Here is a 12,631-nt window from a genome sequence, read left to right on the forward strand (position 1 = left end):
TTTGATTATTAATGGGGGAAGTTGCTGTGACACTTCAAATGAATGCCACGACTGGACAGTTGAGGAGGTAAGTGAATCAGGAATGTTGTGTGGATGAAATTTAGAGAGAAGAGTCTGATGCCCAACTTTAGCCAAAGGGTCTTGAAATACATTTGGCAATGAGAAAAGATTCACCAAAGTATTGAAGCTCAGATAACCAAACTCCGAATGGGTAGGGAAAGGACATCAACAGTACAATGGACAGAACAAACCCTGTCTCTCACTGTGATGGAGTTGCTCATGATATTATGCATGACATCAAAGTGAACCATAGTAAAATGCTGCTGGATTGTGATCTGATAAGAGGGATCATCATCCGCTTCCAGAGTGAGCTGTATGTCGGCAAATTTCCATGAGATGATGTTAGTGGAATAGCAATGAACAGCCAATGTCCGAAAAAAGCACACAAGGGATTGAGGCCAGTTCTGGGTCACAGTTCTGCTGAGCTAGAGGAGGAGTGCCACCTGCCTCAAGGAGCTATATCATATGGCCCAAAGTGCCAGCAGGAAGGCGAAACACTGAGAACACAAACTCTAAAAGTTGGCATAAGGGGAAGCCTGGCACTGTTAGGCTAAGAAAGAAGACCATAGCATAGATAATGGGTTGCTCTTTTCAACCATCGTAGACTTAAGATTTGCCTTGACATACACTTTGGTAGGCTGAGGTCTGGATTTGTTAAAGGTGATGTAGTAGTAAATATGGGATTGAAAAAAGATCTGGTCAAGGACGAATCAAGATATGTTGCTGTTGGACTGACAACAGAAAATGTGTTTTGTACAGCAAAGGTCGTCTTGCAGGAGATGTGAAGGCTCGTTATGTTTCCCACAGTTATGTATGCAGTGTGTACTTACGGGAGAGGGAACCAGTATGAGATACAATACTTGTGTTCTGTGGTCCTTTCATCAGAGGAGGTTGCGGCAAGAAGAGACACTGATACCTGTACTAGTATTGGTGGCAGGTGGCACTTGCTGCCGCCGCCACCCTTCATTGAGTAGCAGTTGTGGGTGGCAGGCAGCCACAGACCAGGGCTTCGGGAAGGATTGTGACGACAGCGCTGGAAGCCACTGGTACCATAGTCGTTCTCGCCATCCACCTCCCTTGCCCAGGTCGATGTATGTTTTTTGTCTGTTTGTCTCAACCAACTTCGGTTGCTGGCTTTAAACTTACTATCTCGCAATCTCTTCACCTCATACACAACGCTTGACAACCCGTAACTCACGCATCTTATTCTCTAGTCCTATTATTCCGTCCTTTATTCAGATGAAAATTCTTAACTGCACAACAGTTACACAGTTCTCCGGCGTCGAATCAGAGCGGCGCCTCCGCCAGAGCGAGGCTGAGTGGTTCCCAGGGTCGACTTGACTGCCATCAAGCGACTGGAACCCACATCACCTCCTTAGACATCGCGCTAAGACCTGATGCTTTGTGTATTAGTTTCTGTTTCATTCGCGGTTTCGGATGTAATCCTCCATCCATGGAACACCATCTCTTCCCCTGATTTCTCTCAAACCCAGCTGTCCAAGGCTGCTTCTGTTCTGCACTGATATCCAACCATAATTCTTACCATCGTTTCAGCTCTAAGTTTGTGCAATTGCAGTACAAAACCACCTATTATTTTCCTCATGGATCTTGAGTCCCCTAGCTTAGAAGTTCTCTGGCTCAAAATCGCTCTTTTCTCTATCCCTCTACTTCTGTGCTTCAATTCCTCCTACCATATATAACTCTTCGACTGTCAGACATTTTCCCACGAATCGTTGCCCTCATCACATCCTTGTGTTGAAACCTCCAGTGGATGGGATTTCAACGTATACCTCAAGGATAGGTTAGGCTCTTCTCGAGACGATCCCGGTGGAGCCGAGGGCCTTCCTTTTTTCCGACTGTCACGACCACTCTCCCAAGGCACAATGAGTTTGACCTCTGAGGTCAGACCCTACTGTTTTTATCCTCTCTCTAAACACCATCTCTGGCGCTTTAGTTGACCCCAACGGTGATCCCTGGTTGGCTTCTTCACTGCCTCTCCCCGGGACAAGTACTGCTTCGCTGGCTGGCAGCTGTGCTGACCATATAACATGGTTGGGATGGATTCCTACAGCCATTTTTTCTGCCAGATGTTTTACCCTCCAAATCATGGTTTCATCGCTCTCGCTCAAATACCTGTGGCATCAGCGGCAGAGCAGATTGGGTCATCAAACTTTTTCCTTTCCTCTGAAACGCACTCTGCTTTCAATTCTGCTCGGGATCATTGCAAATATCTTGGTAAAATTAAGCACACATTTATATAAAGAAAGTGTGATGATTTGTCTTCTACTAACAAGTCTATCTAGTCCTTAACCAAAAAGCACTACTCGTGACTTCTGTATTTCAATCTTCCTTTCTACCTTACGACCTGATCAATCTGTAGCTAACTATCCAAGCGATAAAGTCACGCTTTATGGTGTTGTTTGATGACACTGCATCTAAACCTCCTCTCTTCTCTCCCCCTGCAGAACCTAGGCCATATCCTATATTCCCTTCACGCAGGGTCTTGTGAGTATTTTTCCCAACGCTAGATGGACAAGGCATATGGCCTGCATGTCATACTCTCTCAAGCCCTAAAGGAGCACTCCTTTGATGCAGCTCCGATGCTTGCTCGTCTATTTCGTCTTTGTCTAAGAATCCAGACTTTTCTTTCTCGGAAGCGCTCCTTGGTGCAGTCCATCTCTAATTAAGGAGATCGTTCTATTCCAACTATCGGTCCATTGCTCACACTTTTACTGTTTCCAAAGCCTTCGAAACTCTCCTTAACTCTCACTTTCTCAAAAGCTTTGAATCCCATTCCTTTTGTCTAATTACCAATATGGCTTTCGTAATGCAAAGTCCACTGATGGTATCTCCAATAAGATTCAATCCTGGTCATCCACTCTCAAGGATTTTGGTAAGACTTTATCGCGGTACTCGACCTCTTCAAAGCGTTTGACAGACTGTGGCACAAGTGTTCACTTTTCAAACCTCCTTCCTTCGGTTCTTCTTCTTCTCTCTGCTTCCTTATGTATGGCTTCCTCTCTGGCTGATCTACTGCAGCAGTTGTTGATGGAATGACTTCTTCCCCTCACCCTGTGTACAGTGGTGTTCCGTTGGGTTGTACCGTGTCGCCTTCTCTGTTTCTTTTTCTATACAGGATCAAATATCAACCTGCAGCTCTCTTACGTTGAGGATTCCTCCGTGCACACTTCAAGCTCCCTCCCGCACCCTATTCTTATTCCCTTTTTCACACTGAACATATCTTCTTTCCCATTTCGGAGCTGTGCAGCACCTTGGAATGGGAAAGAAGTAACTTTGTTACGAAGACGCAATTTCTCTATATATCTCTTTCTAAGCGTTGCTCATTTCCCTCTGCTCAGTTTCATAACTACACAGTTGAACCTTGTAATAACATATACGTGTTAAGTATAACCATACCCTATTTTCTGTCCGAAAAAAATACCAACTAATTAACATCATAAAGTCTGCTTGCCAAAAGCTTAGGGTGATGGATAATTTTTTTTTCTTGTGATTTTGCTGTTCCATATGTATAGAAGTTTCAATCGCCCAGGTATTTGCGTTGCTTCTTCGTCCACCTTTCTAATAACGAGAGAGGAATCAAAAGCCTCTCGTCTCATTAGCCGTGCAAGCATCACCTCTCTGCGATCATCATTCTTTTTGTACGCCATGATGTTGCTGCCGCCTTCCTGTTCTGCAGGTATCGTTTTGGCCACTGTTAACTACAGCTTCCCTTAGTTTCTGTATGCAGACGAGGATGGACCGTTATGATACCCTCTTCTTCCTTCGAACAGGAAAGCTGTGAAATTTTCTGTCTTCTTTCCCATTTCGTATAACGTGTTTACACACTATTGTGGAATCCTTATGATTTTTTGTTCATCCTTTTTACCCTATTTTTTTTTGTGTTTTGTCTTCACGCTCGATGGCGTTGCTTGCAATATGTTTTCCCCGTGCCTTGGCGGTCGACATAACAGAAAACCATTAATCACATTAATCACATTAATTATATTAATCATGGCTTTTGGGTCACATGTCTTGACCTCACCTGCCACACTAGGTGTGCCCTCACTAGTCATGAGGTATGTCTGTCTCCCTCAGTCACGTGAGTCATGCCTGCGGTCGTCTCGCGAGTCCTGCCTCCACCAACCTGAGTCATGACCCCACCAACATGAGTCATGACCCCACTGTGCACGAGTCATCCCTCCGCCAGACCCTAGTCTTGCCTCTAGCATACCCTAGTCTTGCCTCCACCGGACCCTATCTTGCCTCCACTAGACAGGAGTCTTGCCTCCACTAGACCCTAGTCTTGCCTGTAGTAGACCCTAGTCTTGCCTCTTGTAGACCCTAGCCTTACCTCCACTCGACCCTAGTCTTGCCTCCAGTAGACCCTAGTCTTGCCTCCAGTAGACCCTAGTCTTGCCTCCAGCAGACCCTTGTCTTGCCTGTAGTAGACCCTAGTCTTGCCTCCACTAGACCCTAGTCTTGCCTCCACTCGACCCTAGTCTTGCCTCCACCAGACACACTGGAGGTCAACATACGTGGTTGGCTGCATTGTACGAGCGGGACCAGTAAGTGAAGACGTCATTGTCTGGGTTACTATGTCAACAGGGTGACATCTCCTGTCCAGTGTGGCAGTACAGGTTGTCCTTAACACGACTGAACACTCCAATTTACTTCACAGCTCAGAGTCTGGACTTCCTCTTGTCATCAAATTCCTCGTGAAGTACCACTAGTGATTACCTCTGGTCATTACCACTAAAGGTTAACATACAGATATCTTCATTTATCTTTTCCTCATCCAAAAAAAAGGAAAAGAAAAAGCCGAATGTTGTCATTTTGGATCGCAGTTGTTTTTGATGAAATAATTCCCGTTGAGTTACTGGCGTATGAAACTTGTTATATGAGACTATATTGCCGGGTCACGGCATGTACACAGCCCTCGATTTACAGGTAATGGTGGGGTAAATATGGCGATGGGGTGGGCTATAGATATGGCCCCGTGGTGGGTGCTGCTGCTGGCGTGTGGCCATGTACCCAGATGGTGGTGATGGGGTTAATGGAGGGGTCATGTAGCCGGTGGTAGTATGGTGAGTGTGGCCATGTAACCTAGAGATGGTGGATTAACAGTGGCCATCTGACTGATGGTAGTTGGGTTAGTGTGGCCATGTATCCTGGGGGTAATTGGGTGAATGTGGCCATGTAACTGGTGATGGCAGTGATAGTGTGGCCATATGTCCTTGAGGTGGTGGGGCAAATGTGGCAATGTAACTGGTGGTGGCATGGTTGGTGTGGCCATATACCCTGGGGCTACTGGGGCAAATGTGGCCATGTAACATGGTGGCAGGGTTGGTGTGGCCATATATCACGGTGGCCCTGGGTTGAATGTGGCTGTGTAGCTGATGAAGGGGTGAACGTGTCCATGTGACAGGTGTTACAAATGTGACCAAGGAACAGGGAGGTGGTGAGGTAAATAGGACCATGTAGGAGGAGGTGAGGTAAATAGGACTATGTAGGAGGAGGTGGTGAGGTAAATAGGACCATGTAGGAGGAGGTGGTGAGGTAAATAGGACCATGTAGGAGGAGGTGGTGGGGTAAATGGGACCATGTAGGAGGAGGTGGTGGGGTAAATAGGACCATGTAGGAGGAGGTGGTGGGGTAAATAGGACCATGTAGGAGGAGGTGATGGGGTAAATAGGACCATGTAGGAGGAGGTGGTGGGGTAAATAGGACCATGTAGGAGGAGGTGGTGGGGTAAATAGGACCATGTAGGAGGTGGCGGGGTAAATAGGACCATGTAGGAGGAGGTGAGGTAAATAGGACCATGTAGGAGGAGGTGAGGTAAATAGGACCATGTAGGAGGAGGTGGTGGGGTAAATAGGACCATGTAGGAGGAGTTGGTGGGGTAAATAGGACCATGTAGGAGGAGGTGAGGTAAATAGGACCATGTAGGAGGAGGTGGTGGGGTAAATAGGACCATGTAGGAGGTGGTGGGGTAAATAGGACCATGTAGGAGGAGGTGGCGGGGTAAATAGGAGTGGTGGGGTGGTGGGGTAAATGTGGCAGTGTAACAGGTGCTGGTGAGGAGAATATGACCATGTAACAGGTGCTGGTGTTGGTGGGCGGGGGGTGTACATGTTACCATGTACCAGGTGCTGGTGGCGGACGTCTACGTAGCGGCACGACTGGTGGCGCGTTGAATTTGGCCTAAGCAACAGGTGATGCTGAGGCAAATGTGACCTCATCACGGCAGATGAGGGGTTTAATGCCGCCACATAACAGGATGATGGGCTAAATTATTGGCAATGGATATTGTTGCGCGTGTTGTACACGACGCCAGACGGGGCAAAAAAAAGAAAAAAAAATTGGGGCAAATTGCGCGATTGGGTTACCCTTCCGCAGCCAAACAAACGTAAATCAACGTAACCTAACCTGATCTAACCTAATCAAAGTAAATCTAATCTAATCTAACCTAATCAAACCTAATCTAATCTAATCTAACCTAATCTATCATACCAAACCTAATCTAACCTAGCTTGATCAAGCCTACGCTAACCTAGCCCAACGTAACCTAACCTAACCAAACCTAATTCAACTTAACCTAACCAAATCATATATAACCTAACCTAACCTAACCCAACCTAACCAAACCTAACCTAACCTAGCTTGATCAAGCCTACACTAACCTAACCTAACCTAGCCTTATCCTAATTCAACTTAACCTAACCAAATCATATATAACCTAACCTAACCTAACCTAGCTTGATCAAGCCTACACTAACCTAACCTAACCTAGCCTTATCCTAATTCAACTTAACCTAACCAAATCATATATAACCTAACCTAACCTAACCTAACCTAACCTAACCAAACCTAACCTAACCTAGCTTGATCAAGCCTACACTAACCTAACCTAACCTAGCCTTATCCTAATTCAACTTAACCTAACCAAATCATATATAACCTAACCTAACCTAACCTAACCTAACCTAACCTAACCTAACCAAACCTAACCTAACCTAACCTAGCTTGATCAAGCCTACACTAACCTAACCTAACCTAGCCTTATCCTAATTCAACTTAACCTAACCAAATCATATATAACCTAACCTAACCTAACCTAACCTAACATAAACTAACCAAATCATATATAACCTAACCTAACCTAACACAAACTAACCAAATCATATATAACCTAACCTAACCTAACCAAATCATATATAACCTAACCTAACCTAACCAAATCATGTATAACCTAACCTAACCTAACCAAATCATGTATAACCTAACCTAACCTAACCTAACCAAATCATATATAACCTAACCTAACCAAATCATGTATAACCTAACCTAACCTAACCTAACCAAATCATATATAACCTAACCTAACCTAACCAAATCATATATAACCTAACTTAACCTAACCAAATCATATATAACCTAACCTAACTTAACCAAATCATATATAACCTAACCTAACCTAACCAAATCATATATAACCTAACCTAACCTAACCAAATCATATATAACCTAACCTAACCAAATCATATATAACCTAACCTAACCTAACCAAATCATATATAACCTAACCTAACCAAATCATATATAACCTAACTTAACCTAACCAAATCATATATAACCTAACCTAACCTAACCTAACCTAACCTAACCTAACCTAACCAAATCATATGTAACCTAACCTAACTTAACCTAACCAAATCATATATAACCTAACCTAACCTAACCTAACCTAACCTAACCAAATCATATGTAACCTAACCTAACTTAACCTAACCAAATCATATATAACCTAACCTAACCTAACCTAACCTAACCTAACCAAATCATATGTAACCTAACCTAACTTAACCTAACCAAATCATATATAACCTAACCTAACCTAACCTAACCTAACCTAACCAAATCATATGTAACCTAACCTAACTTAACCTAACCAAATCATATATAACCTAACCTAACCTAACCTAACCTAACCAAATCATATGTAACCTAACCTAACTTAACCTAACCAAATCATATATAACCTAACCTAACCTAACCTAACCTAACCTAACCAAATCATATGTAACCTAACCTAACTTAACCTAACCAAATCATATATAACCTAACCTAACCTAACCTAACCTAACCTAACCAAATCATATGTAACCTAACCTAACCTAACCTAACCAAATCATATATAACCTAACCTAACCTAACCTAAATTCAAATGTGTATGAGTCGCGTTCCATAGAATGATACCAACATCGTAAATGCCTTCCTCATTAGGATCAGTGTGTCCACACAACAGGTTGTGATGATGTAGTTTAGCTACTGTAACTATGGCCACACGACAGGCTGTGCTGCTGTAGATGTGGCGGCAACACAACAGGTCGTGCTGCTGTAGATGTGGCGACAACGCAGCAGGTCGTGCTGCTGTAATGTAGCAACACAACAGGCCGTGCTGCTGTAGATGTAGCAACACAACAGGTCGTGCTGCTGTAGATGTGGCGGCAACACAGCAGGTCGTGCTGCTGTAATGCGGCAACACAACAGGTCGTGCTGCTGTAATGTAGCAACACAACAGGTCGTGCTGCTGTAGATGTGGCAACACAACAGGTCGTGCTGCTGTAATGTAGCAACACAACAGGTCGTGCTGCTGTAATGTAGCAACACAACAGGTCGTGCTGCTGTAATGCGGCAACACAACAGGTCGTGCTGCTGTAATGTAGCAACACAACAGGTCGTGCTGCTGTAATGTAGCAACACAACAGCTCGTGCTGTTGTAGATGTGGCAACACAACAGGTCGTGCTGCTGTAGATGTAGCAACACAACAGGTCGTGCTGCTGTAGATGTAGCAACACAACAGGTCGTGCTGCTGTAGATGTAGCAACACAACAGGTCGTGCTGCTGTAGATGTAGCAACACAACAGGTCGTGCTGCTGTAGATGTGGCATCACAACAGGTCGTGTTGCTGTAGATGTAGCAACACAACAGGTCGTGCTGCTGTAGATGTGGCGGCAACACAACAGGTCGTGTTGCTGTAGATGTGGCGGCAACACATCCACAGCAGGGGGTATGGTACCTGTGGCCCCATAAAGGGTCATGATGTGGCACATGTGGCCACATAACGGGCGGTTTGAGTGGTAAAATGCAGCCACAAAACAGGTGGGAACATTTTGGCCACACGAGAGTTGGTGGTGAGGTAAAAGTGATTTACATGGGATGGTGCCGTGTGGCCACATATCAAGGGTGGTTTTGTTGTGTCTCCATAACAGATGGTCCCCGTGGAATATATGACCAAATAACTGGAACTAGTGAACCTAACGGATGGCCAGGCAGAAAGTTTGGCCACAAAACGTGGTGGTGTGGCCCCCAGGGGCGTTATGGTAGTGTGGCCACGGCGGTTGGTATGGTAGTGTGGCCACGGCAGATGGTATGGCAGTATGGCTATAGCAGGTGGCCACAGTAGGTGGAATGGTAACGTGGGTACAGGAGGTGTATGGTAGCGTGGCCACACGGGTTGGTATGGTAGTGTGGCCCCAGGGGCGGTATGTGAGTGTGGCTACAACAGGTGGTATGGTAGCGTGGTCGTAGAAGTGTTATGGTTGTGTGGCCACAGCGGATAGTATGGTAGTGTGGCCATAGCAGGTGGTAGGGTAGTGCTGCCACAGCAGTTGGTATGGATGTGAGCCCCCCCCCCCCTACCAGGTATGGCCACAGCAGGTGGAATGGTAATGTGGCCACAGCAGCAGGCGGCGTGGTGGTGTTGTCACACCAGGTGGTATGAGAGTGTTGCCACAGCTGGTGGTATGGTAATTTTGCCACAGCAGGTGGCCACAGTAGATGATGTGACGTTGTGGCCAGAGCTGGTGGTGTGGTAGTGTGGCCACATGGTCAGGCGGAGGGCCATTCACCCTGCTTGTGCCGGGTCACTGTGGTAGAGAGCGGCCTTAACAATGGTTGGGGTCAGATGATGGTTGTCCCCAACGGCTCATCCTCGATACACAGTGAGGCGTGTCCCCAACGGCTCATCCTCGATACATCGTGAGGCGTGTCCCCAACGGCTCATCCTCGATACATCGTGAGGCGTGTCCCCAACGGCTCATCCTCGATACATCGTGAGGCGTACATCATATGGCAGGACGGGGCTGCAAGGCGTGTCACACCCGGAACGCCAGGGCGCCAGGGGAACTGGGAATAAAGATTCTTTGGGTCATAAATATTCTCAGTGGTCAGACTGAAGTCGTGGCAGTGGCATTAAAATGCGTCCTCTCCTTTGCGGACACCAATTGTCCGGACACCATTGTCCGGTTGCCGTAAATTCAGACAGCTGTCGCTAGCATTCAGTTACCGGAGGCGAGGTTCTTATTACGGGCGTGTGGTGAGGAGTGTCGTGAAGGTGGGGGAGACCCAGTGGTGGAGTGCGTCTGGTGGCTCACGACCAAACCACTGCCGTGCCACCAGGCCAGGATCAGCAGCGGCTGGACGCTGCTAGTTGACGCGAGTTTACGAGGCACATGAGTACTTGTTCTTGGTCATAAAATGCCGGTGCACCTCGCCAGGCTCTGTGGTGCGAAGTGTCAGTACGTTCCCATGGGCTAGATGTGGCCAGGTCATCTGCTGGACACTGAGGGCGACAGTGTCAGCGTCTTCCCTGGGAATGGCTCTGGCCAGGTCGTCTGCTGGACACTGGGGGCGACAGTGTCAGTGTCTTCCCTGGAGTTGGCTCTGGCCAGGTCGTCTGCTGGACACTGAGGGCGACAGTGTCAGTGTCTTCCCCGTGGTTGGCTCTGGCCAGGTCGTCTGCTGGACACTGGGGGCGACAGTGTCAATGTCTTCCCTGGGGATGGCTCTGGCCAGGTCATCTGCTGGACACTGGGGGCGACAGTGTCAGTGTCTTCCTTGGGGATGGTTCTGGCTAGGTCGTCTGCTTGGCACTGGGGGCGACAGTGTCAGTGTCTTCCTTGGGAATGGCTCTGGCCAGGTTGTCTGCTGGACACTGGGGGCGACAGTGTCAATGTCTTGGGGATGGCTTTGGCCAGGTCGTCTGCTGGACACTGGGGGCGACAGTGTCAGTGTCTTCCCTGGGGATGGCCTTGGCCAGGTCATCTGCTGGACACTGGGGGCGACAGTGTCAGTGTCTTCCCTGGGGATGGCTCTGGCCAGGTCGTCTGCTGAACAGTGAAAGCGAGTGTTGACGCCTCTCTCAGATCCGTCTGATACAGGAAGCACAACACGTCGTCATAACTACATATAACCGTTGCGCAGGATGATTACGCATGACTGCTGCGCAGAATTACCATACATAACTCTTGCGCAGGATTAGCGCTGCTGCGAAGGATTGCGACGCATGTCTGTTGCGCTAAATTACTTTACTTTTTTTTCTTTTTTTTAAGTGAGACTTGTTTTGACTGGGCAAGTGAGACCTGTCTTCTCCAAGAAGCCACGGTCTGGGGAGGCACAGTGTGGTCGTCCCTCGACGCAGCGGATAAAGTCCCAAGAAAACTATAGAACCTGTTCTTATAATGTCGTTGCTTCGAGGGCAGATGAATTCTAAACGCCACAAACGCCACCATCATATTCCTGTTAAGGCCCAGGGTACTTCACCAGCGTGACAACTGGTGGATGGTTGTGATGTAGAGGGCGTGTTGTGTTGTCACTTGCAAATTGTTAAACGAATTTCTCTGTCAAGATCATGACTTCCGACGAAATATGTGCTGGTTACTTACTCATACCGACCCCACCCCCACAGCTCCAGTGCCTCACGCGGCCACGCCAACTCAGCAGCTGCAGCAACAGCAGGAGAAGTAGATGAATTGGTTAATGGTCCTTGTTGCCTCGATGTTCTGGCTCGGGAACGGTATGTTTTACCGTTTAGGGGCATGACAATCAGAGAGAGAGAGAGAGAGAGAGAGAGAGAGAGAGAGAGAGAGAGAGCTACATAGATACACTGACCACACAGCCCTAAGGCCTTAACACTATTTAAAAAAGAAAAAAAATGCAGTCCTCTTAAAAGTAGTAGAAGAAAACAGTAGTGAAGTACAGACTCCCTTCTCAACCTCCACTCCCCCCGGCAACACACTGGACGGAAAACAAGTAGAAAAAATAACTTGCAGGATTAATATGCCCGAAGGGAATCTTTTATTGGAAAGTCATAAGGTAGAATGAACATGAATATATCATGCATCCCACTGCCAGTGGCAGGCATACTTTCAATTTTTGTTATAAAGACAATAGTATATATAAACTGGGACTCCAGCCTCTCTTATGTACATTATGTACAGCCTCTCTTATGTACATTACTCCTGATGTCGAGAAATGGAACACGAATCTATTCTTACTCTCTTAAAGCAGGAGACATGGGTTGATCAATGTTGGTACGTTACCGTAGTCTGGCCATGGAGGGATCGATAGTTGAGAAAGAGCACAATATACCACGACGTCATGATGATTGATCAAATGAATCTTTCAGTAGCGGAGAGTGGCAAGTGATGACCCAGTCTAGTTTTGAAGATATTTAAAGTTATATTGAGCAACAAATTCTGGAAGCTTATTCCACGCGTCAATAATGTC

Source organism: Panulirus ornatus, chromosome 21, assembly GCF_036320965.1.
Source record: "Panulirus ornatus isolate Po-2019 chromosome 21, ASM3632096v1, whole genome shotgun sequence".
NCBI lineage: Eukaryota > Metazoa > Arthropoda > Malacostraca > Decapoda > Palinuridae > Panulirus > Panulirus ornatus.